The sequence below is a fragment of the Aquarana catesbeiana genome, linkage group LG11 (genome assembly GCF_042186555.1).
Source record: "Aquarana catesbeiana isolate 2022-GZ linkage group LG11, ASM4218655v1, whole genome shotgun sequence".
Lineage (NCBI taxonomy): Eukaryota > Metazoa > Chordata > Amphibia > Anura > Ranidae > Aquarana > Aquarana catesbeiana.
Window position 1 is genome coordinate 120322886 of NC_133334.1, and position 15846 is coordinate 120338731.

The following is a 15846-nucleotide window of genomic DNA, read 5'->3' on the forward strand; positions in this document are numbered from 1 at the left end:
CCTTGCTATAGATGTAGGCTATTTACATACCTTATGAAGCCTGATTTTAATACTCCCAGGACGTTGATAAATGAGGCCTACTCGTCACTGCTCACCTCCCCCATCACAGGAGTGAGCTCAGAACTACTGCATTAACCACTTCAGCCCCGGAAGAATTTACCCCCTTCCTGACCAGAGCACTTTTTGCGATTTGGCACTGCGTCGCTTTAACTGACAATTTTGCGGTCGTGCGATGTGGCTCCCAAACAAAATTGACGTCCTTTTTTTCCCACAAATAGAGCTTTCTTCTTTTGGTGGTATTTGATCACCCCTGCGGTTTTTATTTTTGCGCTATAAACAAAAAAGAGCGACAATTTTGAGAAAAAAAAAAAAACGCATTATTTTTTACTATAATAAATATCCCCCAAAAATATATAAAAAAACAAATTTTTTCCTCAGTTTAGGCCAATACGTGGTTTGCGGTTTGCGCAAAAGTTATAGCTTTTACAAAATAGGGGATAGTTTTATGGCATTTTTATTAATAATTTTTTTTTGTTTTTAAATGGCGGTGATCAGCGATTTTTATCATGACTTCGACATTATGGCGGACACATCGGACATTTTTGGCACGTTTTTGGGACCATTGTCATTTATACAGCAATCAGTGCTATACAAATGCACTGATTCCTGTGTAAATGACACTGGCAGTGAAGGGGTTAACCACTAGGTGGCAGTGTAGGGGTTAAGTGTGTCCTAGGGGAGTGATTCTAACTGTAAGGGGCATGGCTGTGTGTGACACGTGACTGATCTCTGTTCCGATGACAGGGAGCAGAGATCAGTGACACTGTCACTAGGCAGAACGAGGAGATGCTTGTTTACATTAGCATCTCCCCGTTCTTCCTCCCCGTGAGGCGATTGTGGGTATCCCCACGGTGATCGAGTCTGCGGGACCTGCGACCCGACTCACGGAGCTTGCCGCAGGCGCCCGCTGGCCACCTCTTAAAGGGGAACGTACAGGTATGCGATTCTGCCTGTTCGGGCCCTTCTGCCGCAGTATATCTGCGTGAGGCGGTCGGCAAGCGGTTAAGGGAGAGAAAGTATGGTAGGGGTTTGAATCAGAGAAAAAGCTGACTCCTGTGATGGTGGAGGTGAGCATTGACGATTAGGCCTCACCTAGCAACGTCCTGTGAGTATTCCAGTCAGGCTTCATAAAAGATATGTAAACAGCCTAAACCTATAGTAAGGGTATTATTCACCTTTAGTGAAAGCTGCAGTTTGTTTTAAGCTGGGTTCACACTTAATTTGCATTTGGCTCACATCAGGGGACCGAAACGAATCAGGCCCAAATGTTTGCCTGAACTCAGACCTAAAACAGAGCCAAAGACAAAGACACACAGGACCCCTGTGCAATTTGCTCTGCAACCACCAGGGAGATGTGTGAAATGGCTCCATTGAGAGGGGGGCACACTCTCCTGTCATGCAAGTTGGATGCGGGGAAACCAGCATCCAATTCGCACTACTGTGAACCCAGCCTCAATCTACAAACATCCCTTACCTGCACAGGAGGCAGGATTTTTGTAAAGGTAAACTATTTTTTTTAAAGCAGAGTGGTTGTCTCTGCCTACTGAACCCCAGACCTCTGGCTATTCCCAATTCTTCTATGTCCCTCTACACATGCATGTATTGGGGTTGATTTACTAATGGACGGTTCACTACGCATGGGAATTTAGACTTTAGAAGGGAACGTTCCCATAGTTTCTTGAATTGGGTGAAGCTTCCATCATCCAATCACTTTTTTTTCCTCCCTTGTATGTGATTGGTTACTCTCTGCAAAATGAATTTTTGACACATTCTATAAAACTAACAAGGAAAAAATTCCATTGTGAAGCAAACAGCCTATTTGACTTTAGTAAATTATCCCTGTAAATTTCGTTCCCAGCAATGCAGCTGCCTTGAGTCCCATGAGCCTGCCTATTCACTCTGTGCAGGAAAAGGGCTCTTGGGAGATGCAATTCTGGGGGAGTGACTACGCCAATAGGAACTGGATCTTCTTCCAGCTGCCGCCACTGCTGCAAAAATTTTACAAGTTTGGTAATGATGACACGGGGAGTAAGAACAGTCGTTTGTCAGTATAGAAAAAAACTAAATAACAATGCTGGGATATGATCTGGTAGAAAAGAGGAAGGTTTGGGTGTACATTTGGGTCAGGCCCATACAAATCCTTGAGTTCTACTTTTGGCAGCAATTAAAACAGAGGCTTTGTGTTTTGAGTTCAATTACCAGCAGCAGTAACACCAAGTATGAAATGTGAATGCCTTCCACTGTATTCTCCGCTTTTCTCCCAAAACCTGCTGTCAGATTACTGGCTTCCAGCAAACATGGCCCTCGAGTGGGTCTGTGTATGGGAAAGCTGCTCTAATACTTCCAGCCTACGCACACACATGTAGTGACATAAGATGTGCACCACACATTTGAGACCAAGGAACCAAATTTATTTTAACCCTTGGTAGGAAGACTCAATCTATACAGCAGCCTTCATTACTGCAAGACCGAGCAGATTCCCTGCAGGCTGTTAAACAGTTCAATACATCGAAGCCATCAACGGCAGTCCTCAGACTGTTTACCTAATGAATTACGGTTAAAACCGTGGTCATCAAAATCTCTTTAGCCTGTCAGAGGGCCCCTATAAACTTCATACAACAATGCATCAATAGTGTTACATTAAACTAGATCAAATATAAGAGATGCAACACTGACAAGGCAGCCCCAATTCCACCTTTTAGAATAAAAAGGGCCACAAGACATAAAGCACTCTCCTATTTCATTGGGCATGGCATTCATGTCATTTCTGTATTGAAGGCTGTGACACAACAACGCAGAAAGCCACAGCAAAACATCTGTAATATGTGACTGCTACTGAGAAGAGATGCACAAAAATAGTCCCATTGTGAATTTAGCAACAAGATCAATAGACTTGACATATTAAATTATTTTTTTCTGGTGGCATAGTCCCTTTAAAATGGCCCGTGTGCAATTCATTAAAGGCTTGCTGTTGATTAGTTCCAATACATTAACAAATTCAGGCAGTTCTTAAAGTGATTGTACATTCTCGTTTTAAAAAACAAAAACAAACAAAAAAAAAAACACACAAGACAGACATCCTCTGTGCAGTTGGTTTTGCACAGAGCAGCCTGGATCCTCCTCTTCTCGGATCCCTCTTCGCTCCTGGCTCCTCCCATCTGTCTAGTGCCCCCACAGCCAGCAACTTGCTATGGGGCACCCGAGCTGAGTCACAGCTCCGTGTGTCCATTCAGACACAGAGCCCCAAGCCGGCCTCGCCCCCTCTCTCTTCTAATTGGCTGACTTTAACCACTTACCGACCACCGCACGACGATGTACGTCCAAACTTTGAACGGGGATATCGTTGTTATGGCAGTAGCTAGCTGCCATAACCCCGGTATCCCCGTTTTCGTGCGGCGGCCGGCTTTAAGATAAAAGTGGTCCCTACGGCGGATTCGCCGCGAGATCACTTATCGGTGGCGGGAGAGGACCCCCCCACCTCCCGCCGCGTTCTGGTGCCCTCCGCCGCTTACCGGAGCCGTCGGTAGCGGTGAAGGCGATCGCGTCCTTCCCTGTGGTGTGCCTGGAGACGAGTGAGGTTAAGATGGCGCCCACTCATCTCCATGACACTGATGGGCGGAAGCGACGTCAAAACGTCACTTCCATCCACGCCTCTTAAAAGGCATATTTTTTTCAATGTCATTTTTTTAAATGACTTTTTTTTTTCTTTTTTTTTGCATTGTAGTGTAAATATGAGATCTGAGGTCTTTTTGACCCCAGATCTCATATTTAAGAGGACCTGTCATGCTTTTTTTCTATTACAAGGGATGTTTACATTCCTTGTAATAGGAATAAAAGTGACACAATTTTTTTTTTTTTTAAACAGTGTAAAAATAAATAAAATAATGTAAAATAAATAATTTAAAATTAAAAAAAGAACCCCGTCCCGACGAGCTCGCGCGCAGAAGCGAACGCATACGCGAGTAGCGTCCGCATATGAAAACGGTGGTCAAATCACACATGTGAGGTATCGCCGCGACCGGTAGAGCGAGAGCAATAATTCTAGCCCTAGACCTCCTCTGTGCCGCAAGATATGCAACCTGTAGAATTTTTTAAACATCGTCTATGGAGAGTTTGAGGGTAAAAGTTTGACCTCATTCCACGAGTGGGCGCAATTTTGAAGCGTGACATTTTGGGTATCAATTTACTTGGCGTAACATTATATTTCACAATATAAAAAAAATTGGGCTAAGTTTACTGTTGTCTTATTTTTTTATTCAAAAAAGTCAATTTTTTCCAAAAAAAGTGCGCTTTTAAGACCGCTGCGCAAATAAAAGTATTGCAACAACCGCCATTATATTCTCCAGGGTGTTCGAAGAAAAAACATATATAATGTTTGGGGGTTCTAAGTAATTTTCTAGCAGAAAAACCTGTTTTAAACATGTAAACACCTAAAATCCAAAACGAGGCTGGTCCTTAAGTGGTTAATGGACAGCGGGACGAGCCAATGGCGCCGCTGCTGTGTCTCAGCCAATCAGGAAGACAGTCCCAAACGACTAAGACACTTGTGGACATCACTGGGGCTCAGGTAAGTAATTAGGGGGTGCTGGGGGAAGCTGCTACACACAGAAGGGTTTTTATCTTCATGCATAGAATGACCCCTTTACAATCACTTTAAAGTCAAAGATTTTTTTTTTCTAAATAACAAACATGATAAACTTACCTGATCTGTGCAACAGAATTGCACAAAGCAGCCCCAATCAAGCAGTCATACAATGAACATACACAGCCTGCAAACTCAAAACAATAAAAATTAAGAGATCAAATGATACACCCTATTGTATAATGGCTAACGCATGTGGGCTGTACAGCAAAAAAGTGCAGAGTGGGGTGACACAATCCATGTCACACCGCCCAGTGCCACCAGCAGTGATCACACATACAAAAAAATCTGACAGGCTGGTTGTTCTGAAGTCGATCGATGAATCGCCTTCAGCACTATCAGCCTGCCCATAGATGGATCGAATCCTGGCCGGTCCCTGCTGAACCAGTTGAGATTCGATCTACGGCCAGCTTAACACAGCTGCTGGTGCGAACGGGCCCTGTTTGTGGCTGTCAGCAATTTCATGCAGCATGTACAAAAGGGAAATGAGCTAGAGCTAGTACACAGACATTGTCATAGGCCTACATTTGTCCAGGTGAAAGGTTGGCTTTCAAGATGCTTTCCTTTTGAGCTTTACATACATGTCATGTTTGCAAAACAATATGCTAATTAATCTTTAACCAGCTGACAAAAGTAGACTACAACAACAATAACCAAGGAATCACAAGTCCATCTACAAGTTAAAGCGGAACTTGAGTCATTTTTTCATCTATTATATCTTCTGCCCTTGTTGTTTAACTTTGGATAGTAAAAGGTTTTTTTTTTCTGCCAGTAAACACCTTATACAGCCCACTTCCTGTCTGTCTGGTAAATAGCCTAGGCTTATGACATCATGCACAGCTCTCTCTCACAAGAGTTTGGCAGGAAGGGAGAGGGGATGAGTCATAAGTGGGCCAATGAGAGCTGCAGGGCTGGAGGTGTAGAAAAAAAATGATCCGCACTCCGGTTGTTGCTCTTAAAATTTCTTCATTTTATTGAATAGCCACAGTGAACAAACATAGATTATGTCAGTTGATGCGTTTCAGCCTATAAGGCCTTAGTCATAACCCCTGGAAATGTGCCTCTGTGTAAATACAGGAAGTGAATAGGCACAGCAGCTTCAGCTGCCTACAGTTAAAATGGTTGCAGCCAGACTCTGTGGAGCAAGATTTCTGCAGAATCACAGTATATATAAAATAATATGTAAAGTGGTTGGAGGGAAGCTTCAGAATGGCAAATATGTTTTTATTACAAATTATGTGAGCAGACTGCAGTTCCTCTTTAAGCATTAAACAGAAAAAATAAATAAATTTCAGTCCAGGTGGGAGAAAACAACACGCGTTCTCCCTGCCCCGTCACGTGCATACATTGCTGGTTCTCCACAACACAAGTACATCAATACTGCTACTCGACACGTGTATATTGCCACTGCTAAACTGCTGTCTTGCAAGAAAAAGGTTTCAGATACTTGGTCCTACGCTCAATGCTGCAATTTCTCCCCCCCGATCCTTCTTCGTTACTTTGCCCTGTACTGGTGTAGCAACTAGCATTAGGAACCATAGTGCCAGCAGGGGATCAGATATTCAAAACACAATTGCTAAATACCAGTGGTGCTTGTAGAACTACATTTCAGTCAGTGCTTCAAGATGGTATTTATTATTATGTAACAATCTTCTTTTAAAGGGTGGATTTTTTTTTTTTTTTTAATCATAGTGAATGTGTCATATAAATGCAAATTTTTATTATCATGACAACCAGGATTTGATCTAACCTGTTATATAAGCAATAACAAAACAGAATTATAATTTAACAACTCAGAAAAAAGATGTCATATTCCCTTTTTTTGCATTCTTCCACAGCAGAAGCAACCTCAAGTCGCTCTTATGCCCACCCTTCCTGCTCCCTCCGCTCCATTCATAAAAACTGTACTATCTTTGCTCACAATGAAAAGCGCTCAATGAATGGTGCATGAGCAGTCCTCTGTGCAGTTGGTTTTGCACAAAGCAGCCTGGATCCTCCTCTTCTCGGATTCCTCTTCTCTCCTGGCTCCTCCCTCCTGTCCAGTGCCCCCACAGCCAGCAGCTTGCTATGGGGCACCCGAGCCAAGTCACAGCTCTGTGTGCCCATTTCGACACAGAGCCCCAAGCCAGTCATGGTCATAACAAAACAGATTTATAAATTTAACAAATCAGAAAAAAGATGTCATATTCCTTTTTTTTGCATTCTTCCACAGCAGGAGCAACCTCAAGTCGCTCTTATGCCCACCATTTCTGCTCCCTCCGCTCCATTCATAAAAACCGTGCTATCTTTGCTCACAATGAAAAGCGCTCAACGAATGGTGCACGAGCAGATGAATGAAAGGTCATTGAGAAGGTGACCAGCTAAGCAGCACACATCTTATCCCTCCCTTGCTTTCAGATGCATGCATCCCTGAGAGTCTGGCTTACATGGAGTTAAAGTGGAGTGCCACCCAAAAGTGGAAGCTCCACCTATCTGTCTCCTCCCCCCCTCCAGTGCCACATTTGGCACCTTTCAGGGGGGAGGAGAGGGTACCTGTTTTTGACAGGTACCCATCCCCACTTCCATTGGACCTCCCCAAGGCGAGGTCCGTCAGAGGTTCGGCCCCCCTCCTCTTTCCCCACCACCGGGCCATTCAGAAAGGGCAGCACACTTCGCGCATTCGCAGTAGGGAATCAGCTGTGAAGCTGCAGGGCTTCACTGCCAGTTTCCCTTATAGGCTATGGTGGTGGCGGTAGCACCCGGGAGCCAATGAAAACATCGGCTGGTGTGCCGACATAGCTGGTTTCCAGGACAGGCAAATGTCCTAATTTTAAAAGTCAGCAGCTACAGCATTTAGGTTGGGTATGACCCCTTAGTTCCAGTGAAGGGAATTCTTAAAGGCGTAAGCATACCAAGAGATTTTGGACAATTTCATGCTCCCAACATTGTGGGAACAGTTTGGGGATGGCCCCTTTCTGTTCCAAAATGACTGCACACCAGTGCACAAAGTAAAGTCCATAAAAACATGGATGAGCGAGTTTGTGTAGGCCAGTCAAGTTCCTCCACCCCAAACTCGCCCATCCATATCTTTATGGACCTTGCTTTGGTGCAGTTTTTATATACAAGTATTATATTCAACTTTTTAACCACTTCCCTACCGCGCATAGTCATATGACGGCGATAGGAACCCTTTGTCCCTCCGGGCCGCCGTCATATGACGTCTTTTACTTCCTGAGCCTCTGGGGGGGAGCGCGCGCCCGCCGCGTCACTAGGCACCCGATGCACATGCCTGGTGGCCGCAATTTCCGCCGGGCACCCACGATTGCCCGTGAACACAGCAGGACCGTGGATCTGTGTGTGTAAACACACAGATCCACGTCCTGTCAGAGAAGAGGAGACCGATGGTGTGTTCCGGGTACAGAGGAACACTGATCGGTCTCCTCCCCTTGTGAGTCCCCGCCCCCTACAGTTAGAATCACTCCCTAGGAAACATAATTAACTCCTCGATCACCCCCCAGTGTTAACCCCTTCCCTGCCAGTCACATTTACACAGTAATCAGTGCATTTTTTTATAGCACTGATCGCTGTATAAATGTGAATGGTCCCAAAATAGTGTCAAAAGTGTCCGCCGCAATATCGCAGTCACGAAAAAGAAAAAAAAAAAAAAAAAAAAACACATAAAAATGCCATAAATTTATCCCCTATTTTGTATAACTTTTGCGCAAACCAATCAATATACGCCTATTGCGATTTTTTTTACCAAAAATATGTAGAAGAATACATATCGGCCTAAACTGAGGAAAAAATTTGTTTTTGTTTTTTTTTTTTTTTTTTAATGGGATATTTATTATAGTAAAAAGTAAAAAAATATTGTGTTTTTTTCAAAATTGTCGCACTTTTTTGTTTATAGCACAAAAAATTAAAAATGCAGAGGCGATCAAATACCACCAAAAGAAATCTCTATTTGTGGGGGAAAAAAATATCAAGATTTCATATGGGTACAGTGTTGCATGACTGCGCAATTGTCATTCAAAGTGTAACAGCGCTGAAAGCTGAAAATTGGTCTGGGCAGGAAGGGGGTGAAAATGCCCTGTACTGAAGTGGTTATTTATTATTATTGTTATTCAGGATTTACCATATTTTTTGCTCCAAAAGACGCACCTGACCATAAGATGCACCTAGGTTTTAGAAGAGGAAAACAAGAATAAAAAATATTCTGAACCAAATAGTATACTAGAATATTTATCAGTGCCCATGAAATGCAGCCTGACCATTGCCATTATTGCAGCCTGACCTGCGCCATCGCTCGGGCTGCTCTGTCTTCTATGTCAGCAGGTGTCAGGTCCAGCCGGGAGATTGCCCAGCACTCATGGGGGCCTGGGCTGTCTCTCCTCCCTCTCTTCCATACTAGCATGGGGGGGGGGGGGGGGCGCTGCCTGTAGTATATTCTCAACATAAGACGTAGAGACTTTTTCCCCCATATTTCTGAGGGGAAAAGTGCGTCTTATGGTCCGAAAAATAATGAATATAGCCCAAACAGTTTGCGCATCGCTTTACAACATGGGGGAAGACAGTACAGTTACAATAAAACTCAATATAGGAGGGATCAGAGGGCCCTGCTCATTAGATGAATTTAAATTAATATAAAATTTGTCAGCCATTACTGCCACCTTTAGCACAAGAAAAATGCATCCCTTTAAATTCTATGTAGGTCTTCACACTGGTCCATTGAGCTTCCGCTGTAGAAAAAAAACAAAAAACAAAAAAGCACCAAAGAAAACACACCTCCCCGTTGAAATACATTGAAAGCTCAGCAAAAATGCATCAATGCACCAGTTTTACATTTTTGATGTGATTTGTGAGTCACCTGACCCATGAAAAACACACTATAAGCATGGTAAAAATTGCGGTAAAATCATGTGCGTTTTCGGCGCCATTATCGGCAAAATGCCAAAAACACCATTTTCGCCCGATAGATTCAGGTGCCGAAATTTTGGTGCATCTCTAGACAGAAAGAAGGCAATGACACTAAAGGAAAAGGAAAGGAAGCAAAGAGGCAGAGGTGTGGGGTGGGGGGTAGAGAAAGAGACAACAAGAGAGTGAGATAAAATGAGGATGAGAGAGAGAAAAAGAGAAAGCATGCCAAAAGAAAGACACTGAGTGAGAATGAGGGGGAAAAAAAAAAAAAAAAAGCACTGAATAGACTTTGTTATTAGGCTGTTGTTTTTTAACCACTTAAGGGCCGAGCCTCTTCTGAGATTTGTTGTTTACAAGTTAAAAACAGGTTTTTTTGCTAGAAAATTACGTAGAACCCCCAAACATTATACTTTTTTTTTTTCTAACACTCAGAATAAAATGGCGGTCGTTGCAATACTTTGTCACACCGTATTTGTGCAGCGGTCTTACAAGCGCACTTTTTTTGGAATAAATACACTTTTTTGAATTAATAAAATAAGACTACAGTAAAGTTAGCCAAATTTTCTTTATATTGTGAAAGATAATGTTATGCCGAGTAAATTGATACCCAACATGTCACGCTTCAAAATTGTGTCCGCTCGTGGAATGGCGACTAACTTTTACACTTAAAAATCTCCATAGGCGATGTTTAAAAAAAATTCTACAGGTTGCATGTTTTGAGTTACAGAGGAGGTCTAGGGCTAGAATGATTGCTCTCGCTCTACCGATCGCGGCGATACCTCACATGTGTGGTTTGAACACCGTTTTTATATGCGGGCGCTACTCACGTATGCATTTGCCTCTGCGCATGAGCTAGTCGGGATGGGGCACGTTTAAAACTTTTTTTTGTAAACATCCCTTGTAATAGAAAAAAGCATGACAGGACCTCTTAAATATGAGATCTGGGGTCAAAAAGACCTCAGATCTCATATTTACACTAAAATGCAAATTAAAAAAAAAAATTATTTAAAAAAAATGGCCCTTTAAGAGCTATGGGCGGAAGTGATGTTTTGACGTCGCTTCTGCCCTGCATTGTTATGGAGACAGGTGGGGTCCATCTTCCCCTCACTCATCTCCATGCCCAGCAAGGGTGTAGATCTGATCGCCTCCGCCGCTGCCGACAGGTCCAGTAAGCGGTGGAGGGGGGGGGGCCCTCTCCCGCCACCAATAAAAGTGATCTTGTGGCGAATCTGCCGCAGAGACCACTTTTATCTGAAACCAGAACGCTCACTAAAGAAGAGGATACCGGGGTTATGGCAGCTAGCTGCTGCCAGAACAACGATATTCCTCTTCAAACAGCCAATGTATAACGACGGTGGGCGGTCCGGAAGTGGTTAAAGCACAATAGCTCATTTTCAACTGAAAACTTTTAAATAATATTTTGCATTCCCATTTGTTGTTCTCAATAAGGTCAAGAACCACTGCACTGGAGCAATTCCTTTTTTTAAATTTCACAACAGAAGCAGTGAGATTATTCTTAAATTGGTCCTGTGCGCTCTTCCTTCTTCTTGTGTGCCTGCTTAGCGATTAGATTACATTGCATTGGTAGATTACCAGGTCATTGTTGGACGGGGAAACAAAACAAGTTTAGGAGAGAACATTACATTAGTAATGGGGGGGGGTATGTCAGCCTGGGGGGGGGGGGATCCGTAAAGCGGAAGTTCCATTTCTGGATGGAACTCCGCTTTAACTATTCTTTTGATAAAATACATTTTCCTCCTGCTAGTTTGAGGTCATGCCCCCCGTGTTCTTAATCCTGACTTCATGTTGAAAATACAGCATTCCTGAACCTTTTTACCCCCTTGATGCATTTAAAGGTTTCAATCATGTCTCCCCATTCCCTTCTTTCCTCCAGACTGTACAAATCAAGTTCCTGAAGTCTCCCCTGATAGGCTTGGGGGATAAAACCTTACACCATTTTTGTTGCCCGTCTCTGGACTCATTCTATCTTAGCAATATTTTTTTTTTGTCAATAAGGTCTCCAGAATTGGATACCGTATTCTAAATGAGGTCTCACTAAAGATCTATATAGGGGAGTCAGAACCTCCTTCCTTCTGCTGGTGATCCCTCTAGTGAGGCATCCCAGAATTCAAACTTTTCCCACTGCCTGCTCATTTCACAATCATTTGAAATAATTAGCTCCAAATCTTTTTCCTCTGTAGTGCTGGCCAACACTGTAACCCCAATGTTGTCCTCTATTAAAAGGATTCTTTTTCCCTAGGTTTATTATTTTACCTGTAGAGACATTGAACTGCAGTTTTTACCATTTTGACCAATTTTCCAGCAATGCCAAATCCTGTTCCATGTTACAGACCTCTCCAGGGATATCAACCCTATTGCACACTTTTGGGCCATCGGCAAAATGAGATACCTTACCCACTAAGCCTTTAGTTACATCACTTACAGATTAACCACTTCAGCTTCGGAAGATTTTACCCCCTTCATAACCAGGCCATTTTTTGCTATATGGCACTGCTCTACTTTAACCACTAGGTGTCCGCGCTATAGCCGAAAGACGGCTACAGCGCGGACTCCAATTGCCGGGAGGGCATCCCTGGACATCCTCCTGTTCACTTCCGCGTTGCCCGCTCCCGCGGAGCGCGTCAGGGAAGTTTTGTGCTGGCCGTGTCCCTCGGACACAGCCAGTCACAGATCGCCGTAAACGGCCAATGACAGCGGCCGTTTACAGTGCGATCGCTCTGCCAATGAGAGAGGATCTCATATGTAAACATATGAGATCATCTCTCATCGCTGGCTCTCCCTCCTCACACAGAGACAGCGTGTGAGGAGGGAGAGCAAACCGCTGCGGCGGTAAGTAAACAGAAAAAAAAAAAAAGTGTCAGCACTGTTATCTGTCCTGCCATCTGCCCCTGCTGTCATGTCCCTGCCATCTGTCCCCAGTGCCATCTGTCCCCAGTGCCACATAGTGCCATCTGTCATCAGTGTCACGTGTCATCAGTGCCATCTGTCATCAGTGTCACGTATCAGTGCCATCTGTCATCAGTGTCATCAGTGCCACGTATTAGTGCCATCTGTCATCAGTGCCACGTGTCATCAGTGCCATCTGTCATCAGTGTCACGTATCAGTGCCATCTGTCATCAGTGTCACGTATCAGTGCCATCTGTCATCAGTGCCACGTATTAGTGCCATCTGTCATCAGTGCCACGTATTAGTGCCATCTGTCATCAGTGCCATCTGTCAGTGCCACGTGTCATCAGTGCCATCTGTCATCAGTGTCACGTATCAGTGCCATCTGTCAGTGTCATCAGTGCCACGTATTAGTGCCATCTGTCATCAGTGCCATGTATTAGTGCCATCTGTCATCAGTGCCACGTGTCATCAGTGCCACATATTAGTGCCATCTGTCATCAGTGCCATTTGTCATCAGTGCCACGTATTAGTGCATCTGTCATCAGTGCCACGTATCAGTGCCATTTGTCATCAGTGTCACATGTCATTGTCCTGGTTCTCCAGGGCCTTCAAAAGTGTAATAGGTAGTCAACAAATTAGATGTGTAATTTATGCTCCTAGAACACGTGATGGTGCTCCCTGCATGTTGGGACTCTGTATGTGGCCAGGCTGTGAAAAAGTTCCACACATGTGGTATCGTAATACTCAGGAGGAGTAGCAGAATATATTTTGGGGTGTCATTTGTGGTATACACATGCCATGTGAGAGAAATAACCTATTACAATGACAATTTTGTGGGGAAAAAAAAAAAAAAATCTTCATTTTGCAAAGAATTGTGGGAAAAAATGACAACATCAAAAACCTCCCCATGCCTCTTACTAAATACCTTGGAATGTCTACTTTCAAAAAAGGGGTCATTTGGGGGGGAGTTGTACTTTCCTGGCTTGTTTGGGTCGCAAGAAATGAGATAGGCCATCAGTACATCAGGTGTGATCAATTTTTTATGATTTGCACCACATCTTGTAGACTCTATAACTTTCACAAAGACCAAATAATATCCACTAATTTGGGTTATTTTTACCAAAGATATGTAGCAGTATAAATTGTGGCCAAAATTTATGAAGAAAAATTACTAATTTGCAAAATTTTATCACAGAAACAAAGAAAAATGCGTTTTTTTTCAAAATTTTCGGTCTTTTTTCATTTATAGCGCAAAAAATAAAAAACCCAGAGGTGATCAAATACCACCAAAATAAAGCTCTATTTGTATGAAAAAAAGGACAAAAAAATCATTTGGGTACAGTATTGTATGACTGAGTAATTGTCATTCAAAGTGTGAGAGCGCTGAAAGCTGAAAATAGGTCTGGTCACGAGCGGGGTTTAAGTGCCCAGTTGTCAAGTGGTTAAAGAGGTTGTAAAGGCTGAAGGTTTTTTTTATCTTCATGCATTCTATGCATGAAGATAAAAAAAAGCCTTCTGTGTGCAGCAGCCCCCCCTCAGCCCCCTAATACTTTCCTGGTTTCCCTCTCTGTCCAGCGATGTCCACGAGTGTTTCAGCCGTTCGCAATTCTCCCACCCGATTGGGCGAGGCACAGAAGTGCAGCGCCATTGGCTGCCGCTGCTGTCAAAGTCAGCTAGCCAATCAGGGGCGAGAGGGGGCCCCTGTGGGGGCGCTCGGCAGGAGGGAGGGGCCAGGATCACAGAAGACAGACCCGAGAAGAGGGGGATCTGGGCTGCTCTGTGCAAATCCACTGCAACAGAGCAGGTAAGTATAACATGTTTGTTATTTTTTTTTTTCTCCCCAAACAAAAATACAAAAATTCTTTATCCTCACAGTCCAAACACCCTTCCCAGCACAAATTCTTGCCCCCAATCACACCTTCCAGCTCAACTCTCCCCCAAATCACCCTCTTAGCACACATCCCACATTTGGTGGTATTTGACCACCACTGGGTTTTTTATTTTTTGAGATATATAAAAAAAAAAAAAAAAAAATCAAAAATCTAAAATTTCTTCATAAATTTTGGTCAAAATGTATTCTGCTACAGGTCTTTTTTTAAACTAAATTCCAGTAAGTGTATATTGAATGGTTTGTGTGAAAGTTATAGCATCTGCAAAAGCATGGTGTATGTGTATTAAAAAAATAAAAAAAAATTATATATATATATATATATATATATATATATATATATATATATAATAAACTTCAGGTGGGTTACCCTCTTTTCTTAGATCCTGTCCAATCAAGGCACCGTCAAGGTGGACTCCCAACCTTCCACCATAAATGGATAGAAAAAAAGACGTGGACCGATGCTTGATGCAAAAAAAGTCATTTACTGAAGATATTTCAATTAGTACATGCAAGCCACTGTACAGTTCCGAGCGCACATCGCTCTTCTGGCTGTGTGTGAAAAGCCAAAACACAGATTTCCTCTTATCCACACCCAGTCTACCTCACACATGTGTATCAACTTAATTACTAAAAGACAAATAAACAACCACCTATAAAGAGAATTAACCCTGATTGTTTCAACAAAACAAGTGAAAAAATCTCCTAACCTTCAAATATACATTCTACTATATACATTAGTCATACTAATATACACATTTCTCTCTCATCTTCCATCACTATGATTTAATATCATAGTGATGGAAGATGAGAGAGAAATGTGTATATTAGTATGACTAATGTATATAGTAGAATGTATATTTGAAGGTTAGGAGATTTTTTCACTTGTTTTGTTGAAACAATCAGGGTTAATTCTCTTTATAGGTGGTTGTTTATTTGTCTTTTAGTAATTAAGTTGATACACATGTGTGAGGTAGACTGGGTGTGGATAAGAGGAAATCTGTGTTTTGGCTTTTCACACACAGCCAGAATAGCCTGACGAAGAGCGATGTGCGCTCGGAACTGTACAGTGGCTTGCATGTACTAATTGAAATATCTTCAGTAAATGACTTTTTTTGCATCAAGCATCGGTCCACGTCTTTTTTTCTATATATATATATAGATATATATATATATAGATATATATATATATATCTATATATATATAAAATATAATAATAATTCTTTTTATTATATACTACTAATGGCGGTGATCAGCGGTTCATAAATGGGATTGCAGGCAATCTGACACTAACTGGCGCTTTAGGGGAACTGACTAACTGCCATTGATCAAGGGGTTAACTCTCCCTGCTTTGCAGGTAGAAAAAAAAAAAAAACGGCGCATCGCTGCTCTCAGTAGAGAGCCCTGTGTTATACACAGGGCTCTCTTCTGTCATTCCCTCAGAAAAT

General features: G+C 42.7%; 1 protein-coding gene across 3 annotated transcripts in view; it reads right to left on the reverse strand.

Annotated features, from left to right (window-relative positions):
• The window catches only part of CHD9 (chromodomain helicase DNA binding protein 9), a 343123-nt gene that overhangs the window by 293999 nt on the left and 33278 nt on the right, over positions 1-15846 (reverse strand). Inside the window, exon 2 of one of the 3 annotated variants that reach the window (XM_073604967.1) lies at positions 31-330. The exons of the other annotated variants lie outside the window; for them this stretch is intronic. The gene's annotated coding sequence lies outside the window, so the exon portion shown is untranslated. The remainder of the gene's footprint in view (positions 1-30; positions 331-15846) is intronic. 3 annotated transcript variants of the gene reach the window in all.